Below are 22,168 nucleotides of genomic sequence, written 5' to 3' on the forward strand. Positions count from 1 at the left end.
AGGTATCTCAGGACAAAAATAATTCAGGCAGGCAGTACAGTTCTGTGGTTCAAATGCGTGAGAAAGCATCTGCGACCAGGAAACCAAACCCTGGTAACCTCAATCTAAGGGAGTAGGAGATGGTGGATAGAAAGCATCTTCCCTAGAGAGGCACTGTTATTTGAAAAAACATTTCAAGAGCAGGTGGGAACTGTTGCTGCAACATGCAACGAGAACCTAGATAAAATATATACATTACTGTATTGTAGAGTTGGTAAGAAGTAAGAGAACTCTCCAAGGGCCAAAGTGCAAACAAAACAACAGCATGGAAAAGAAAAATAAACAAAATATTACCAGTGAAATAAAACAAGAAAAAAACCCAACAATATATTGTTTGAAAAAGACAAAACTAAAATATAAGGAAGCATTAAATATAGAAAGATAAAGTGACAATATCAACCTAAAGCAAGAGAGTATAACTCTCTTACTATGAAACAAAATAAATTTGAATATAAAATCTATTATTAGGGACAAAAGCTTATGTTAACCATTTTACCAGTTTTAAGTTTCAAGCACCTAAAAAAGTCTAAACATAGACATAGCAAATACTGATATAAATGTAAGAAGAAATGGACAAAACTATCATTATATTGAGAGATTTCAACATTCTGAACAATTATTGGTAGGTAAAGCAAATAAAATGAGGCTATAGATTTGTGTAAACATTACCGACATGATTGACCTCATGTATATATTTATAACCCCGTATACAATTATAAGTATTCTTCCCAAGCACAGGTAGGTATTTTTCAAATGACAAGTTACATAGCCATAGATTACAAAAAATAAGTACGTGATGACTACATATATCATAATTAAATTGTAAATCAATAACAGAAGTAACGTTAAAAAAGTGTACAGTAGACAATTTTATTTTTTTAATATATTTTTTATTGATTTCAGAGAGTAAAGGAGAGGAGGAGAGAGATAGAAACATCAATGATGAGAGAGAGTCATCAATCAGGGGTCAAGCCCTCAAGCCAATGTATGTGCCCTGACTGGGAATCGATCGTCCACCTCCTGGTTCATGGGTCAACACTCAACCACTGAGCAACACTGGTTGGGACAGTAGAGGATTTTAGACCACATAAATAAATAACCTATGGATAAAAGAAATAATAATAAAAATTTTAAATACTTTTAATTTGAACTATAATAAAAATAGTTCAGATAAAACTTAATAAAATGAAGTCAAAACAGGATTTCAAAGGACACTTAGGATTTGAAATGTCTACAGTGGAAAGAAATAAGGGTGAAAACAAATGTTATGAAATTAATAGTTTATTAGAATAAATATAAAGATAATGAAAGGAGGAAGGAAATAAAAGTAAGAAAAAATAAAACATACAATAGCACTAATCAACAGAGTAAACAGTCGATGTTTTATAAAGACTAATACAATAGATGACCCTCTAGTGAGATGGATAAAAGAAAAAAGATGCATTTAAACAGTGTTAGGATGAAAAGGAAAGACATGACTGCCTATATCACAGAAACTATAAAAATATTGAGGACATTTCTAGTTTCTTAATAAAGGATTATTAAGTAATAACTACTACTTTTGTTAGCCCCTGTCAACTATCATTCTACTCTATGTTTCTGTGAGTTTGGCTTTTTTAGATTATACATGTTTTAAAATTTATATTTTGTTATTTTTTTCTAATTTCCAGTTCTCTGCTAAAAGTTTTAATCTCATCTCTTATTTTCTTGACTGTGTATTGTGTATAGTTATTTAAAAGTTTTATCCACTTGGAGAACAGTTCTTTTTTGTCTTAGTTTCTCTTGGTTTTCAGTCATATTGTCTTATTTTTTTACATACATTATTAGTTTTGATTGGGCATTAGACATAGCATAGAAGTAACTGAAGAAATATTTTCAGTCCTAGGAAGGTGTGTTTCCCTATAGAGAAATGTGTATTTATAATTCTGGCAGGCATTTGGGAACACTGGCTATCCTATACCAACTCTATTCAATGTAGGGATTTCTATGATTCAAAGGCTTTATTACTTCTCAAGGGCTTGTCTATTTCTGGGTCATTTTTTATAACTTTCACATAGTTTTTGGTATCCCAATCCAGGTCTCTGTGGGTCTGAGACACAAATCTCTATCCCCTTATTCCTGTGTGGGCTGTGGTGTGTGTGTTACTGTTACAGTAGCAGTGCTTTCTTTTTTTTTAAATCCTCACCTGAGGACATTTCTCCCATTGCTTTTCAGAGAGAGTGGAAGGCAGAGGGGGAAAAGGGGAGAGAGGGAGAGAGAGAGAGAGAAACATTGATGTGAGGGAAACACATTGATTGGTTGCCTCCTACAAACACCCCGACTGGGGCTGGGGATGGAGCCTGCAACCAAGGTACGTGCCCTTGACCAGGAATCAAACCTGGGACCCTTCAGTCATTGGACCCATGCTCTAACCACTGAGCCAAATCGGCTATGGCTAGTATCAGTGGTTTCTTAATGGGACTTCTACACATTTGGCTTTGGCAGATGGTGCTGACTGCATCGCCTCCAAACCTATTTTCTTCCATAAGATGACATGTCCTATCAAATATCATTAGTGAATCAATTTCCTATTTATATTTGCCAGAGTTTGCTTTTGTGGCTAACTACAAAACCTGATTGAAATAAAAAAACTGAATTATCTGTCAAGGAAAGCCTCCATTTACTACCATTCATTTTTCCAAATTATTCTGTGAAATTCTTTTTTTAAAAATATATCTTTATTGATTTCAGAGAGAGGAAGGGAGAGGGAGAGAGAGATAGAAACATCAGTGATGAGAGAGTCATTGACCAGATGCCTCCTGCACACCCCCCAACTGGTGATCGAGCCCACAACCGGGCATGTGCCCTGACCAGGAATCAAGCCGTGCATTCTGGGTCCTACGTCGATGCTCAACCTGCTGAGCAATGCCCAGCCAGGCGTGAAATTCTTGCTTATAGTTTCCCATGTGAACAAAAGTGTCATTCCATTCAGTTAAATCACAATTTAGGATTCCCACTGAAATGGTTAATTTGTGGAAGACTGGTATTTTTAATAATATGAGTTCTTTCCAGGAAGGTGATATTTCTCTCTAATTACTCAGCCCTTTCTACTCCTCAGTAAAGTGATGATTATTTTCATATTAGACCCCATCTACCTTTCTTTTCTCTTATTTATTCTGATTTTTTGGCTTTGATGTTATTGAGCTAAGATCTCCCATTTCCCCCCATTTCCATTTCAAAGTATTGGTTGTAAGTATAGAGCCTATAGACTTTTACACATTTATTATGTTTATGTAAGTGCTTTTGTAAATGTCTTTTACTAATTCTAAAAGGTGACTGCTTGTTAGTTTTTAATTATGTATCTTGAGGTGTCTAGATCTACAATCATATGTAGGCTCCTCTTTCTCATTACTTATTTGAACAGAAATAGTTGAGTACTTGTAATTTTATACGGCATTTCAGATATTTTTGAAAAATATCCATTCTCATAATTAGGTAGGCTTCTCTTCCTATTTTACTTGAAAAACATTAAGAATGATAGCTAACTTTTAGAAAATATTTAAGTATTTTGAGATTGTTTTATTTTAACTTTTTAGTGTGATGATTTAGTAAACTATAATATATTAACAAGCTATGTTTCTTAATGTTGAAACATCTTCATTTCTAGAATATTCCACCTGGTCATGGTATATTGGGATTTGTCCAAATTTTATTTAGATATTTCATATTTATATTTATAAATAAAAATATATATTTTTACATATCTTTAACATAGCTCAAATTTAGAGATATGATGGTTTTATTTATTTTTGTTTTATTTTATTTTTGTTAAGCTTCACCTGAGGATAATCTTTCTATTGATTTTTAGAGAGTGGAAGGGAGGGAGAGAGAGGGACCGTGGTGGGGGGAGGAGAAAGCAAGTGGGGGAAAGAGAGAGAGAGAGGGAGAAACATCAATGTAAGAGAGAGATATTAGTTGGTTGCCTCCAGCACATGCCTCGACCAGGGCCACGGATCGAACCTGCAACCCAGATCCATGCCCTTGAATCGAACCCACCACCCTTTGGTGTGCTCACCTGTGCTCTAACCACAGGGCACACCAGTGAGGGTGAGGTATGATGGTTTCAAAAAATGAGTTAGGAAGCTGTCATTTTTCTGTGTGGATTCTAATAGTTTAAAACACATACATGTATTTGTTATTCGAGTTAAAATAAAAATTAGCTATAAAACTATCTGAGCATTGTACTTTTCTATTTTCATGAGATTTTTACCACTGCTCCCAATTTCTACTACACTTGGTTTGTCATATTTTCTCACTCTTTTTGGGTCAATTGTGCTAATTATATTTCACAAGAAAATTTTAAATTTCTCTAGATTTTCTATCTTACTGCCATCAAGTTGCATGTAGTATTCTTTGCTGATACTTTTAACACTTCCTGTATCTGTGATTATATATCAGTTTGTATGCCTAAGCCTGTTTATTTTGGTTTCCTTTTGCTTTATCAGTCTTGTCAAGTGTTTTTCTATTTTGTCTTCAAAGAGCTAAAATTTGGTTTTATTTATTCTTTTCCTACCTTCTTTCTCCCCTTTTAATTCATTTGATAGTACTTCACTAATTTTCCTTTTCTTCTTTTATCTTTTCATAATCACGTTTTCTGTTCTATATTCATATCACTTTGCATCACTGTTGGTCTTGTTTATATAGTAACATTGTTCACGTTACATATTTATATCACTATAGATGTTTTTTAAAATAATAAAACCATTTCTCTATAGTTACTCTTAACACAGCTTTTCCTCTATACTGTATATTTTGATATGGTCTAGGTTTTCACTTAATTTTTTAATGATTTATAGATTTGCCTTTATTTTCATTTTGATTCAAAAGGTTTTTTAGGAGGCAAGTTTTTTTAGGAGGCTTTTGAGACCGTGATGAAACCACAAAGATTAATATTACTTTAATGTTTGCTCTCGTAAGCCAACTGAAAGAGGGCTGTCAAACTTTAAATCTTCCCTTCAGTTTTGGCTCCCAAGTCTGAGGCCTTCCTGGTGTGAAGGGGCTGGGGTGGGGTGGGAGTGAGGTGAGGACAGACTTCCTTTTAGGGCACTGACACCCTTCCTCTGAAGACACTGGTGCCAGCAGCCTCAAGGCCTCCCTGTTCTCTAACAGGCTTCCTCCAAAACAGAACCCTTTTGGTGTTCTCTCCTCTAGAAAACTCTAGGCCTCAGAAATAATCTAGTTTTTTCCTGGGTCTCACATTAGCTTTCTTTTACTTTCTAAGTTGTCCTATCAGGGAGATGCAGTCAGCAAGCTATCCTCAGTAATATAAAATGCTTTCCAGAAATATTTTTGGAAACCCTGCTAATTATCACCCCTTCCACTGCCGTTGTCTTAGCTGAAGCCCTTCTTAGCTCTGCCTGGGACTGCTGAAATCATTCCTCAACTGGAGTATCTCCTGCTTTTATCCCCTTAAACCAATCTGCCTCCCATACTCCCAAAGTTGTGTTTTATAACACACATAGGAACTTTATTGCCACAATTGTCAGTGGTTTCCACTAGTTACAAGGTCATCATGAAATCCACTTTGCTCAGGATAGCTCATAAGGCCTTTTCAAACCTTGGTAGGCTATCATAAAAATATAATCTAAAATACCCACACTCTACTTTCTCTGCTCAGTAAATCTATCTTCACCACTGCTTCTAGCTGGTATACTTTTTTACAGCCCAAATGGTAAAACCTCCAAATTCATTGCTTTTTTTGTTCTTGGGTAGCCATTTCACATTTTACTTACTCATTTATTCTAATACCAGGATTAGTCATGGCAATGGGGCATTTTTGGTAACGTGTTTCTGTATGTCCCTTTTTTATTTTAATTGACCTGGATGATCTTCCATGTAAAACTATAAATGCTATTTTGCTTGATCTGTAGCCTGCCTTCCAGTTTGTGTAAAATTTAAAAGGAAAAACAGTGCTTCCTGCTTTCAACATTAATTTTAATTCTCACCCAAAGATATGGCTTTTTAAAATTTATTTTTATTATTATTTTTATTTTTAATCCTCACCTGAGGACATGCTTAGAGAGAGGAAGGAGAGGGGAGAGAAAGAAACATGGCTGTGAGAGAGAAACATCTATCGGTTGCCTCCCATACAGGCCCTGACTGGGGATAGAACACACAACTGAGGTATGTGCCCTGGTGGGGAATCGAACCCACTACCTTTTGGTGTACGGGACTCTCTGACCAAATGAACCACCTGGCCAGGGCCAACATTAATTTTAAAATTAACATGGAAGGTTATGCGAAGTCTATAAGGTTCAGAATATTTAATTTTGACAGCTGACTTCTCATCAGAAACCATACCGCACAGAAGGCAGTCAGATACCTTATTTAAAATACTCAAAGAAAACGACCATCAATCAAAAATCCCACATCCATAGAAGTAAAATCCTGTATCTTTCAAAATAAAGACAAAATTCCCAGATAAACAAAATCTGAGAGAATTTGTGGATACCAGATATCCCTTAAGAGAAATAACTAAAGGAAGTTCTTGGGCTGAAAGCAAGAGACCCCAGGTGGTAATTCTAACCCACGTGAAAAAACGCAGAGTGCAGGTAAAAGTAATTATGTAATTATAAAACACATTATTAATGCATGTCTTCTTTCTTCTCTTATTTTAAAACAACTGAATAATAACAATAGATAAGCCTAGGTGTTTTTTATAACCCTCCTTCCCACCATGCCTTGCACTTCTAGGTGCGCCTACCTTCTCAGGTGCTTTCCACTACCAATTTTCTTTCTGGTCTTTGTCTAAGGGCTTCTTATTTGGATAATGTCATTACATGGATAAACATAGTCAGGTTTATCACATTTTGAAAATCAAACCAAGAAACCCCTCTTGCTTCCATACTCCTATCAGCTACGGCTTCCTCTTCTTCATTCACAATGTAGTTAATAAAGAGTTTAGCCACCCGCTTCCTCAGCGCCCCTCACCTCCCCACTCGCCTCAGGCAGCCTTTGCTCACATCACCGCCGAGCAGCTGGCCAGGAGAGAGTGGGGTGGGCGCGCAGGGCCTCGGGGCACCTCGGGGAGAGAGTGAGTCAGGCCTGAGGCACTGTGGGCGAGCCCGGGGTCCCCGAGAAGGCGATGTCCTGGGGTCTTGGGGGCCCCACGGGGCCGCAGGGAGTCCCACGATGAGATCTGCCTCATACCACCTGTCACGCAGTCCCCACGGCTCCTGGGCCCCTCCACACCCCTCAGTCAGAGTCACAGTGCGGCAGGGCCCGGTCCCGGGGCCCCAGCCAGGTGTGGGGGGCAGTGTTCTGGCCCAAAGGCTTGGCCCAGGAGGAAGCGCTCGAACCCATAACGGGGGGAGCGAGCAAACTGCGCATGGGGGGCGCAAAGCTATAGCCACCCGGGACCCCCAAGGGCCCCGGGGGCCACCCCGCTGGCTTCTGGATCAGAACCCTGGGCCCGATCTGCTGCCTACCAAGATCCAAGGCCGCAGCAACCTGACAAGCCTTTCCATGCTGAAATCAGAAAATAGGGTGCTCCCTGCAGGCAGAGGACCTGACCCCCAAACCTGGGTCTTAACACCTGGTGCTGTCAGTGTCGCCTGCCTTCCAGCGGCGGTGCCCAGCCAACCCCCGCGTTCTCCCCTCCTGCGGACATGGGCACTGCGCCCTCCACAGACCACCTGCCTCTGTGCCCATGCCAACCACGGGCGCTGTTACCCTCACCTGCCAGGGCCTTCTATGGGAAAAGGAGCGGATCACCGCAGCCTTGCCATGGCCCGGTGCACGCAGGTCTAGGGCCCCCAGGGGACCTGCAGGACTCTGGATGCCACAAAGGCTCAGCAATCTCGTGTCTGTGTCCTCCGGGCACCTCCATTGGCAGGCACACACCAGCCTCTCAATACCACAGCTTGATGCCCCGGACTGTGGGAGAGCAGACGCGTTCACACTCCATCTGGGCCAGATGACCTTTCTAGCACAAGTTGAACCCAAAGGGAAACTATGGCCTTTGCTCCAGGAACCCAAAGTATATTAACAATTCACAGACTTCGGCTGGTCCCAAGCAAACGTGGGCTCCCCATCCTGGACACCACTCTCCAGAAAGAGCAAGCTGCTCAGTCCAACAGTGCGCGGCACACAGTAGGGCAATAAAAGGGGTAACACACATGAAAACACACACACGCATTCATACACACGCACACACACAGATACAAAAACAAAACCAACCAACAAAAAGGTCACCCAGGCACTCACACATATCCTCAGGACCAACTGAGAGGTAAACAAAAATCTAAAATCTCTTTTTCGCTCATCATTTAACTCGACTCTTCAGTAGTATTGAACAACGCTAAACACTTCCTATGTCTTTAAGTGGTATTTTCAATTATTTTTCAATTTGGCACAATATCCTCCTGCTCTGTTTTCTCTAACAACTATGGTCACATCTTCACAGTTTTCATTGGACCGTTTTCCTCAGCTATTCAGGCATCAATTTCCTCAAGGCACAGCCCCAGTCATTCTTTGCTTCCTCTCCGGGCAGGCTTACCCCCCGGGCACCATGATTTCAATGTGCTGAAGATACACATCAGACATCACTTGAGTTCCACGATCATATATCCACTGGCCCGATGGGCATTTCCAATTAGATGTTATGTCAAACATTATGTTATTGCCTCTCAGCTCTGAACCTGCTCTTCCATGCTCTACTTTGTAATACTATTGACTGGGACTCTGAAAGTACATTTATTCTTGGCTACTGAATCCCTCTTAGCCTCTGCAAACAGGGATATTAGGGGCAGACTGAAGGCTGAGAAAAGGGTGCCAATCTCTCTCTCTCTTCGTGTTTGCTTTGATGGACAACCACAGGGGATCAGCAGGGCTCCATCCGGATGCCATAAACAAAGGCTTACAAATCTGTTTTTATAAACTTCTTTTATTTTTTACTTTTCATCAGCTTTATTGGGGTGACATTGGTTAATAAAATTATATAGGTTTCAAGAGTACAATTCTATAGTACGTCATCTGTATATGGTATTGTGTGTTTACCACCCAAAGTCAGGCCTCCTTCCATCACCATTCATCCCCCCTTTACCCTTTTCTTCCAGTCCTCAGCCTTCCTTCCCTCTGGAAATCACCCTACTGCTGTCTGTATCTATGAGGTTTTTAAAAATTAATCCCTTCACCTCTTTCACCCAGACCTCAGCACCCTTCCCCTCTAACAGCTGTCAGTCTGTTGTCTATATCTATGAATCTGTTTCTATTTTGTTTGTTTGTTTGTTTTGTTCATTAGAGTCAACAAGTAAGTGAAATTATATGGTATTTGTCTTTCTCTTGACTGGCTCATTTCGTTTAGCGTTACTGTCTGGGTTCATCTATGCTGTTGCAAAAGGTAAGATTGCCTCCTTTCTTATGGCCAAGTAGTATTCCATGGTGTGAATGTCCCACAGCTTTTTTTACCCACTCATCTACTGATGGGCACTTGGGTTGCTTCCAAATCTTGGCTATTGTAAATAGCGCTGCAGTGATACATCTTATAAAGGATTAATATCCAAGCTTTCTAAAGAACTTATAAAACTCAACACCAAAAAAACATTCAATATAAAATTGGCAAAGTATCTGAGTAGACAGGAGCTTCAGCTCAGAGGCACCAGAACCAGCCTCTAGCACCTGCCTCTCAGAGGTGTGTCCCAGGCTTATAAGGGCCCCACCTTTGAGTTCAGAAACATTCACTCCAGGCCAATTGAGACACCTCCTGCTCAGAGACCTGACTTTTACATTTGCCAAGACTTCCCTCTAGGAGTCTACATTTTTCTGGATGTCCCCTTTATGCATTCAGCCAGAAGGATGGTATAGTTTATACATCTGTGGTGTCTTAATTTTTTTTCTTTATGCTTTCTTTAGCTAATAATTTTATACATTAGTTTAACATTCTTTATATTAAATTCTCTCTGATGAAACTACTGATATTTCTGTCTCCAAAACTGACTTTCATATTAAAAAGCCTTTCAAACTCAATGCATCTGACTCACAATCTTTCTTGCAAAACCTGACCCTTTTTCAGTGCCTGTCTTAGTGACTGGCATCACCGCTCACACAGTTGTGTAAGCATGGATCTAGGATTCACCCTTGACCTTTTCCCTCTCCCTCATCATGTTCTTATATACAATTCATCAACAAGTCCTCTCAATGTTACCATCTACCTCTTTTGAATCCAACTCTTTTTGCCATCTCCACAGCCACCACCATGTATAAAGCCATCATCATTTCTTACAAGAATACAACAAAATTTGCTTACAGTTTTCTGATCCTTTTGAAGCCCAAATCTGACTCAGACTGTTCAATGGCTTCTCTTTGCTCTAAGAATGGAACAAAATCCTCATAACATTTATAGGGCTCTGCATAGCTTCTGTTTTGGGGGAAAAGGGGTCCCCCTAGCTTTGCTCCTCCCTCCCTCTCCTCCCTTAATTGGCTTCATCTCTTCCCATGGTTCACTGTGCTTAGCTGAAATGAACTTCTTTCAGAACTTCCTCAAATTCACTATGCTCTCTCCTTCCCTAAGTGCCTTATGCTTGTTCCATTTCTACCTGGAATGTTCTCCCATGATCTCTCTTTTCCTATTTAACAGCCCTTTATACTTCAGAGTTCAGATTGAGTTTTCTTTTCTTGGAGAAGCCTTGCTTGATCCCTAGTCTAGATTAGTTTTACTTGTTCTATAATCTCAAAGAATCGATTCCCTTCCATTATAGCACATATCTCACATACTACATATATTCTCTGATTAATGGATTCATATCTATCTCATGCGATCAATTGTAAGCACCATGAAAATAGGGTACTCCTATTCATTGCATGTTCAGCAACGAGCACATGGCTGCAAAATGATAGGTTTACATTAGATATTTGTTAAATAAAATAATGTGTAAGTTCAGGAATACATTTAATGTGAAAGCAGAACTTCCTTATGGATGAGAATCTGTTTATTTGAGGCAAGAACATAGATATTGCTGCTCCCTATCTTATAGCAAGTGGAGCTTGTTTACTTATTTTGTCGATTCATTTTTTTAATCTTACAAGCCTTTTTTTCTTTATGAGATTTCACTGAGTAATATTTTTAATAAATTGTTTATTTTTATTTAATATATTGTTAATATACATATATTTCTAGTGGAAATTAGATGGCAAATTCTCTAGGGATGCTATGTGGATAAATGTGGATGTAAAAATCTGATACTTCTAAGAAGTCTAGTCAATAACAAATATATTATCATAGCTACATATACTGCTAAATATCTTTCCTATATCTTTACATCTCATTTATAGATGGGAAATTGAGGCCAAATATACCATCACTCTGGAAATACCCCCATGGTTATAAAGACAGATCTGTTTATCTACTGGTAAAAGTAAAATGTTTATCAGAAAAAGAAAGTAATAATGTACTTAAAAATTAATAAGGGAGATGCAATTTCAAATATATTCCAGGTTTCCTTCATATTTCAAACAATCTTTTGTGTATAAATTATGATATTTCATCATTATGGGGTTTTGTTTTTTTATTATCTAAACTGTCATGCAATATATATATAAAGGTACACATACATAATGCATGTTATTATATTGACCAGTATCTTAAAATATGAGGTGAAATTTAGTAAATAATTTCATTCATTTTATATATATATATAAAATCCTCATCTGAGGATATTTTTCCATTGCTTTTCAGAGAGAGTGGGAGGGGGAGAGAGAGAAAAACATTAATGTAAGAGAAACACTTCGACTGGTTGCCTCCCAAAAGCGCCCCAACTGGGGCCAGGGATCGAGCCTGCAACTGAGGTTCGTGCCCTTGGCCGGAATCGAACGAGCGACCCTTCAGTCTGCAGGCCGATGCTCTGACTACTGAGCCAAATCTCCTAGGACTTATTTTACATTTTAATGACGGTCTGAAATGTTAAAAATATGAAGTCCTTTTTGTAGTGGGAGAAATAAAAAGACCAAATGCATTTCACATTTACAAATAAAAACAGGCAAGAAACAAAATTGCTGGTTGTGTTTATTACTTTTCACTAAGAAATATCGCATACACAAGATTCTCTAAGAATTAAAAAACATATTGCATCATTAGTTTTAGATTCTATAGGCAAGTTTCAAAGCACGCCTTTCCTAACTGTCCCTTTTCAATATTTAAAAAGAGAGGGATAGAAATATATCTTTCAGAATGGGAAGCATTAAATAGTAAAAAAAAAAACAAAAAAAAAAAAACCCTCAGACAATCTCTATTACTATGGCTTAAAATTACTTAGAAATAAAACATTAGTAGTTCTAAGGGTTATTCTAAGAATTTAAATAATATATAGTGCCATTTGGAGAAATATTGAGAAGATATAAAATACTTTAGTAAGATATTTATTTTTTAAAGTTATTTTGCAATTCTATTTTTACATGGGCTATGTAAACCAACTTTCTGAAATCTAAGGGAATATTTGTTTTAATAGTCTCCCCTATGTGCTGCATAGTAAATCAGACAGGAACTTTTTTAAAAAAATATTTTTGCAGAAAATTTCTGTGTGTTTTTTCTTCATCTATTCATTTTCCTGTTATTTTTAAAGAACACTTCAGCTATTATGGTAGGAGACAACTGTATTGCTGAGAGGCTAACATAGTAACATGGGCCAACCAGACTTTTGTAATTCCCCAATAAGAATAGAAATAGCCCAGGCTTTTTGAAATATTTGTGCCAGAATAGCTCTTGGCTGTCCTAGTGAAAAATGACTTGTTGAAGGATCTGAGACTACCGCAGAGGATAAGGGGAGCAATTGGAATAGGGGCATTGCAAGAGCTCTGGTTAGGTATGAAATGGAAGAGACGTCTGCTTAAAAGGCTTTGCAGAAGGTCTTGAGTATTAGCAGAGTCAATTTGGAAGGAAATGACAAGTGGCTTGGTTTCTGCAATTGAAGGACACTGTTCCTAGGCCTGTTCTTATAACTTATCATTACATTTAATAATTTATAAAATAATGGGAATAAATATTCTAATTATTTCATATTCATTCCATGTCTAGATAAAATACACTAAACTGCTCCCCTTTACAAATCACTTTATACTATAACTTGACTAAAGTGGATGTATACGAGAAAAAGAATCAGTATTTAAACTATGGTATTGTTGTTATGGTAGCCCAAAATAAGAAAGATACCATAACATAATACCGCAGACTGAGTGGCTTAAATAACAGACATTAATTTTCTCACAGTTTTGGAGGCTAGAAGTCCTAGATCAAGGTGTCGGCATGTTGCGTTTCTGCCGAAGCCTCTCTATGGCTTAGAGATGACCATCTTCTCATTACCTCCTCACAGGACCTTTCCTCTATGTGTGTACATTCCTGGTATCTCTATGTTCTGATCTCTACTTACTAGGACAGCAGTTACATTGAATCAGGACCCATCCTAACAGTCTCAGTTTAAGTTAATTGCCTTTCTAAAGGCCCTGTCTCCAAATGCAATTACATCCTGAAGTACTTATGGGTTAGGGCTTCAACAGATACATTTGGGGGGGGGGGAGCACAATTCAGTCCATAACAGTGTATTCCTAATTTGTTTCAACTACTGTTATTTTCTAGTTTTGTTGTTAGCAAGCAAGTCTAATTACTAATTGAAACAAAAAGTTCCTGTAAGTATATTATTTATAGATATTACCCTCCTTGAAACTTAAACAGAAATTAAAAAAGGCTTTTTTTCCCCCTGGGGAATTAAACTGTTTGTATTATAAACCTTTCTATTCTATTTACTTAAAATTATATGCATGTATTATGTTGATTGAAAAATAACAAATTAAAAAATTTGCTCAAAATTATCAGTAAAGTGGTAGAACTGTTCTGTGTTTTCAGGAAACACAATTGGGTAAAATGTTAAATAAATATTCTCAATTATATTTGTTCTTATGGTTAGCATACCTTTTTAGTACTTTAAATTAAAAAAAACACATATACAAATACATGTAATCTAAATATCTGATTCTAGCCCTGGCTGGTTTTGCTCAGTGGTTAGAGCATCAGCCCACAGCATGAAAGGTCTTGGGTTCAATTCCAGTCAAGGGTACGCACATCCATTACAGCCTCAGTCCCTGTCTCTGGCCAGGGCCGGTGCCGGAGGCAAACAATTGATATATGTCTCTCTCACATCTATGTTTCTTTCTCTACCCGCCCCCTCTCTCTCCCCTTTGAACTCTCTCTGAAAAGCAATGGAAAAAATATCCTTGGGTGAAGACTAAAAATAAGTAAGTAAGTAAGTAAGTAAATATCTGATTCTAGTATAGTCCCAGTGAGTAGAAAAATGGCCTGTGAATGCTAGCCCGTACAATAAAACCAAACTGTCAAAATAATGTAACCATCATAATTTATCAGTGGTAATGTCAAAAACAAAAATATATACATTTTATTGTATTGGAAAATAGTATAATAATATTTTCTACTGACAATTGATTGATCTATGAATTGTCTAGTGACCATAAGATAATCTATTATTTATAGCTTTTTTTATGTTTTCAACTTCATTATACCTGATATATTTCATCTCATTTTTAATTTTATTTTTTCCTTGATTGAATTTTATAAAATATGTTCTAATTTTCCCTTTATGAATCAGAAATTGAATTAATTCTTTTTATATTAAGTAGTTTTAACTTTTATTTTTGTATTTTCTCCTTTATACTATATCTTAGATTCAATAAAGTATTCGTGATGAAACATTAATGATACAAAAATTACACTCTACCCTTTCCCTTTCCTCATTCCTTTAGTCTCACACATCAGGCATCCATGGGTTAAAGAAACAATTTTCTAAGTTTCTTATTAAAATTAATGGGTACTGCCCTTAGTAGCAAATGAGTACATTAGCCCTCCTAATCCCTGTAATGGGTTGTTTCTTTCTACTTTCACACGTAGTCTTCCTCATTTCTCTAGCAGTTCTATAGATAAGGAAATGGATGCAGAGGGACTGAGAAGTTTTAGGCCACATAATTTGTAGGTAACAGAATTATGACTCAGAATCAGAGTTTTGGTTTCAAAACACAATGATAAATAGCACTTACCATCCAGGAACTTAGAGTGAGGGAGACAGGGAAGTATGGTAGATTGTAGTGAAGAGCAGTATGAAAAAAATGTTGGGAGTAGACAAACAGTGGGTGACTGGTGTTTACTTGGGAGGTAACAGAAGGACTAGCAACAGAAAATTTCACAAAAGTGTTGGGTGGGTGGCAGGGAAATAATAATTCAAGTCAAGGACACAAATGTGCACAGAAGCTCAAAGGTTCATAAGGAAATAACATCTTTGGACTAAAACACATAATTTTGTGCAGCCCAAACATAATGTGGGTAATGGGAATAGCAGCAGATAGGGATAGGGTAACAGGCTGAAATCTTGTTAAAGAGTGATACTTGCTATGCTAAGATAATTGAACTTTTTGCTTAAGCAAAGGATAGCCTAGGGAGCTTTCTTTCAAATAAGGAGGATTTGATTCAATTTGAAATTGTAGAAATAAATATAGTTAGAGATGGGAGAAAAAAATGAACCAAGGAGACCAGTTAGTAGAATATAATTAGACTTGTGGTATATTATATAGAAGTTATAAGCCAGGGGGCATTGGCTGGGAGTAACACAGAAGATGGGAAACATTTTGGAGATTGAATTCACAGGACTTGCTGATTACCCAAGATAGAGAAAAGAGGTATATGTGATTAATGGTAAAGGCATTCACTGACATCAGGTATTTAATGGAGATCAGGTTTTAAACATGTTGAGTTTGAATGTCCTCATGACTTTTAGGCTGAAAAATTCAGTAGGTAGGTGAAAGTTGCCGAAGACTGTTGGGCTTTGGGATTGACCATCTTATTTAAAATTTCAAACTCCCTAAAGCATCTGGCCATATTTTTCTCCATCATAATGTGTTTCATTCATTTTTTTAAATTTATCTTTATTGTTGAAAGTATTACAGATGTTCCCCTTTTTTTCCCCATTGACCCCTTCTACCCTTCACCCACCCCCCACCCCAGGCCTTCACTACACTATTGTCTGTGTCCATGGGCTATTCATATATTCACATAACTTCTTTGGCTAATCTTTTTCCACCTACTCACCCCCAACTTCCCTCTGAGGTTCATCAGTCTGTTGCATGTTTCTGTGTTTCTGGATCTATTTTGTTCATCAGTTTATTTTGTTGATTAGATTCTACATATGAGTGAGATGATGTGATGCTTGTCTTTCTCTGACTGGCTTATGAACACCTCTAAAATTAGATGTGACTCACAATCTATAGAGTCTTACAATGTAACTGTATATAAGAAACATAAAACTCTGATGTGTCTTACAGTCAAGAGCATCTTATATTTGATGAAACACACCAGATGCCCTCTTTATTTATTTGATTGTGACTCTCTTCACTAGAATATAAGCTTCATGAGGATGGACTATTTTGGGGTTTTTTGTTCCTATTTTCTTCAGTCTGTAACCCCAGTACCTTGAAAAATATCTGGTACATAGTAGGTATGCAATAAATATCTGCTGAACAAATGAATGACTCAGACTCTTTCCATCAACTGAAATTGAGAAAGTGGTGTTTTTGTCGAAGGAAAGTTTAAATACATGTAGAAAAATAGAAAGAGCCGAATGCCGATAACTTTTGACAAAGTTCAGGAATTAGGAAGCAGGAAGGGCTAGCGTAGTTAGTGAAGACCTCTATGGCAAGTGAAGGAGGCTCTTCGTCTCAGGGATTAGTGTAAAGGGGCAGGCACTTAGGTAAGGGGTAGGATTCATTACACATGTCAGTCATTTAGAACTCCTTTTAGAAGCCCTCAACAGCAGCTTAGGGATTTTTTCCCATTGTTTAAGAGATACATTTGAACAAATTTTAACGAAGACTTATCATAATCACAGATTTGTATAAATTATAACAGACTAGATAGTAATTTTATGTAATTCTACTTATAATCAACCTAAAGCTATTAAACATATTTAAGAGCTACACACACACACACACACACACACACACATACACAAGTTAATATATGAGAAACAAGCTGTACTCAAATAAGTGGAAGTTTTTCTTAAGGATACACTTAAAACCAGCAGTTAAGGGGAACATTTTGACTCAAAAAAGGGAAGAATGTTCCAACAACTAAAGCTGACCATCATTGACAAGAACTGACTAAAAAATTATGAAATATATATATATATATTTTTAAAGTATTTTATTGATTTCAGAGAGAGGAAAAGAGAGGGAGAGATAGACAAATCAATGATGAGAGAGTCATTGATCGGCTGCCTAGCCCGCAACCCGGGCATGTACCCTGACCGGGAATCCAACCCTGATCGCCTGGATCCTAGGCTCAACCGCTGAGACACGCCCGGCCGGGCTAAAAAATTATGAAATATTTAAACAGAGGCTGAATAGTCCTTTTAGTCCATGGTATAGGAATCTATGCAGTCTCTTCTACTGTAACATGTTTCTGAAATACAAAATAGGATGATAAATAGTAAAACCCCTCTTACATATGAGAGGAATATCTCACTGTAATATAGCAGTTGCACTGGTTCACCTGTGATTTTTTAAGGATGTTAATGGTTTTAGCCTCCAAAAAGTATAAAGTAAATTGAAACAGTCAACGAACCTATCAGCCACAGAAGAATACCATATTGCTGTACAAGTCGCCTATTTTCCTCTGATCTTCCCCTCAGCTACCTATGGCTTCACACTTAGTCCTTGAAGAGCTCACTTCATAGTTCTTTGTACATTTTTGCTTGTCTCCATAGCTCAGCAGTCTAGCCTTTTTTAGGGTTCAAGCAGTCCATCTCTAACCCATTTTCCCTCAGCACTATTTTAATGCATGCTTTTGCAGGAAATCAGGGTTTTGAGGGAACATATACATCACATTGTTGCATTGGATAGGAGGTTGGAGAGATGGACCCTGAAGTTCTCTCAAACTTGGAGAGTCCATGACTAAAGAAGTACCTCTCTAACCAGATTGAATATACATTAATTCATAAAGACCAAGAAATCTGGGATCCCTGATCTTAATTGTGTTTTATTTGCTCAAATCTGAAAGTGAATTTTAATATTTGAGTATAAACTAATTTGCAATTTGATAAATTTTATTATTAAGACCATTTATAAGTGCATCTGTCGGCTTCCTTTAAGAAAAATAAGTTTTGCCAAACAACCTCAGCCTATTTCTATGATTTTAAGCTGTAAGCTGTTACTGCTTCTAAAAATTATCCCAAATACATGGTTGCCCTATAAGACATTAAGAATAGTCCTGATAATTTTTTGTGAGTTTACTGAGGCAATGCAATGAATGGAGAAAGTACATACTTCAACTTTAAGGATCTATTTGTTTGAAGGTTGTCAGTGTTTGCTCCAGTATCAGTGCATTTTAAGTCCTTCCAAGAATGCTGGTATGCCCAGCAGGCGTGGCTCAGTGGTTGAGCATCAACCTATGATCCAGGAGATTTTGGTTCGATTCCAGGTCAGGACACATGCTCAGGTTATAGGCTCAGTCCCCAGTTGGGGGCGTGCAGGAGGCAGCTGATCAATGACTCTCATCATTGATGTTTCTGTCTCTCTCCTTCTCCCTTCCTCTCTCTGAAATCAATAAAGACATATTAAAAAAAAAAGAAAAAAAAGAATGCTGGTTTGTAAAAATTCATCAGTCTGAACCTTTGCCTTCCCCTGTAATATTACTATTATGAGACCAAAAAAATAAAAATGCAAGCTAATTGCAAGTCACATTCTTCAGATTGGCATGCAGGTAACTACTTTACTAGTAGACTGTAACAGTTTATTTGTTTCGTGATCCATGAGCTAGGAGAATTACTCATCTGGTGACCCTGCAAATGCTGACAGCCTGTATTGTTTCTTTACAGATTGGAAAAATTGCCTGTATTTTTTCAGGACCTGCTTCTTTTCCTCTCTTAGAACAACATGGTGAATCTGCCTTTCTGTCCTAATAGACTGATTTTCTCTAACACTCTTTTGGGAGTATCTTCCCACTCGTTGAATTGCTGCCTGATGGTACATAATAACATTGGTAAACAAACAAAAAATACTATCAAAAAGACTGTGATAATAGCAAATCACCATTTGGTACAGTGGTAAGAAATGAGACTGGGAGTTGGAATCTGTATCTAGCCCCAACTTTCCCACTTACTGACTCAGTTCATGCTCTTTATCTCTCTGGACTGTTGTTTGTTTATTTGTAAAATGAGGTGAAACTAGATCAGCAATTATTAAACTGGGATGGCATCAAAACCAACTGTGCAGCTTTCAAATAATAGACAAGTAGGTCCCTTTCCAAATTTTAGGGTTAGAATTTCTAGTGGTAGGACCCAGCCATAAATATTTTTATAAAGTGTTATGGGTTCCACTCATGCACACTGCAGCTAAGAAACCTAATTATGTTCAATTGACTTTTCTAGCTTTACCTTTTTATTATTCTACATATGGCATTAGGATAATAATTAAGGTATCAAGTGAATATAACAACTTAAACAGAAGTCGTGGGATTTTAAAATCCAGTTGTATAACAGTAATATGAAATATCCAATACCATAAATATCAGTTATTAAAGTGCATGTGGCATAGACCCTTCAACCAACCAGATCAATGATATAGGAAGGAATTGGAGTGTGGGAAGGGGAGCAAATTTGTGGAAAATTTTTTTTTAGAGAAAGCTAAACATTCCCTCTCATCCCATGGGGCAGGAATAATCTAAGCTCCTTAACTAAGAAATAACAGGCTTCAGCAAGACCACTTGCTCAGAGCCACCATGGTCTGAGATCTGATGGCAAGAAACAGGGTTGCTATGGTGATAAGACTACCATCAGCAAGCACTGCTGGCGTGGCATCAACTTGCATTCTACAATGTGTCAGAGCAAAGGGTGGACCACAGTGTAGGGAGACACAGACATTTCAAAAGTCCACCTAAGGACTCTACCTGAGGACTAAAGGGACTTCAACAGCAGAATTCTATGTGGGGGAGCCTTTGGAGAACTCAAGTGGAGAGTAGCCAACCTATGGCACAGAAAGTCTTGTTACTGTGTGAGAATTATAGGTGAGAACACCCCAGGACATAAAAATATGTCAGGCCCTGAAAACAGGTAGCCACTAAGTCAAGTAAAAACCTCCTTCTTGCCCAGCAGGCTTGGCTCAGTGGTTGTGTGTCGACCTATGAACTAGGAGATCACAGTTTGATTCCCAGTTGGGGCACATGCCCGGGCTGTAGGCTCGATCCCCAGTAGGGGATGTGCAGGAGGCAGCTGACCAATGACTCTCTCGTCATTGATGTTTCAATCTCTCTCTCTCCCTCTCCCTTCCTCTCTCTGAAATCAATAAAAACATATTTAAAAACTTCCCCTTCTCATGATATTTCTGCCTGGGCTGATAGAGCAGCTCTCGTATTGAGGAGAAAGTTATCTCAGAAAAGGCGCCAAAGCCTATATGGCAGACAGTTTTCAAGTACTTTCTCAGCCTGGGAAAGTAGGATGCCCCCTAACACTGTGGGACCAAGGCAAGAGCACAAATGGAGGCCCCTATGCTATAGGTCAAATATTGAAAGTGAAACATCAAGTTAACTATGAAGTATAATATCTTCTCTTGTCCTGTTTTGACAAATCATTCATAGTAATGATGTAGAACAAATACGTTTAAATTTATGATTTACATTTTTTTGGAAGTTGACACAATATCAAAGATGAAAGAATTTGCTTCCAGGGTCCATGTTTGAGTGTTCAGATGTTAGGCCAATCTTAGGATAAGTAATTTAAAAAAAGTACTTATGTTAGGATAAGTAAATTTTAAAAGATCTAGAAATTATAACGTGTTTTAACCTAAAGTGTGTTTTTATTGCCTTTATTTTAGCAAAATCACTAAATATCATATTTAACATTTTTCATATAAAACGGTTTTTGACAATAATGCCAAATCATACAAACTTTCTGGAGTTATTGTAAATAGATGTTTTGTCTTTAAGTTATTATAACTTCAATTCAGAGAAACATCACTTGACCGACTGTAGCAACTTAAGGTGATAAAATTAAGATAATACATGTCACGTTCAAGTATTGTGTTAGACCTTATGTAATAACTTGTTATAATGGAAAATATAAAATACTTCAAATATTTTAATATATCTTACATATTATCAGTTTTTATTCTCTCTTGGCAGGTTTGGGCTCGGTAGACACGCAGCTGCAGCATTTTATCGAGGTGGAGCCTCAGAAGCAGCATTTCCAGCAGCTGGTGTACCAGATGATGGAACTTAGTTGAGAGAGGCACATGGACAAGCCTGGGCCAAAGTTAGACAGTTGGCTGAGGCCTGTTTTGTGAACTACGCTCAGCGCTTCATCGAAACAAGCCAATTCATCTGGAATCCACTGGAACAGACCCAGGGATCCAAGCCAGTCTTCTCAGAAAGCCTTTCTGACTGATTTCAGCATTACCTTTTTAGGAAATGAAGGTAGTTCAAGAAAAGAAGGGTGGTTGATGTGATGGTAGAAGAAGAGGCTATCGAGGGATCAATTCCTACCTTTGTAACTCTTGGGATACCCAGTCATCTGAGAATAAACATAGACCAGTTTTTATGTGTTTGAGGTTTGAAGGGCATATGTGTATTTGGTTGTATTTTTAAATGTTAATCTTGTGAAAACAATTGACAGATGAATGGAAAACTTTACTAGATGCATATTCCTGTATGTGGGATTATGTTTCTCTCAAAGTACTATTAACTGCTTCCTCTAATTTGGATAGTGGAACTGCGTTCTATAATTTGATAGTGTATGGTAAAAGCTGTCATTTGTGTGAATTCATTTAAGATTTCTTGGGACACTGATACACATCTCTGGTGTCTCTCCGAAAAGACAGCAGCAGGGGAAGAATAATTTCGTACTTAACTGTGGGCCCCCTTATCTGGTGTTTTAACCATCAGTTGGGGAAATAAAAATCTATGGAATGTTCATACAATACAGCTCAGCTTTCTAAATTATCTCCTTTCCTTATACTATGATTTACTTAAATATTTGTATAAAGTATCACCTTGAGATAGTATAGGCACCCTGAGTGTCTAGAGGCCTTAAATAAAGGAATCTAGCCGGTG

At 37.7% G+C, this 22,168-nt stretch overlaps 1 pseudogene; it reads left to right on the plus strand.

Moving 5' to 3' along the window:
• The first annotated feature begins 21,210 nt into the window (after positions 1-21,210).
• LOC148094392 (mitochondrial import inner membrane translocase subunit Tim8 A pseudogene) lies at positions 21,211-21,503 on the plus strand (annotated as a pseudogene).
• Positions 21,504-22,168: the final 665 nt, after the last annotated feature.

Source organism: Miniopterus natalensis, chromosome 1 (genome assembly GCF_054644295.1).
Source record: "Miniopterus natalensis isolate mMinNat1 chromosome 1, mMinNat1.hap1, whole genome shotgun sequence".
Classification (NCBI taxonomy): domain Eukaryota; kingdom Metazoa; phylum Chordata; class Mammalia; order Chiroptera; family Miniopteridae; genus Miniopterus; species Miniopterus natalensis.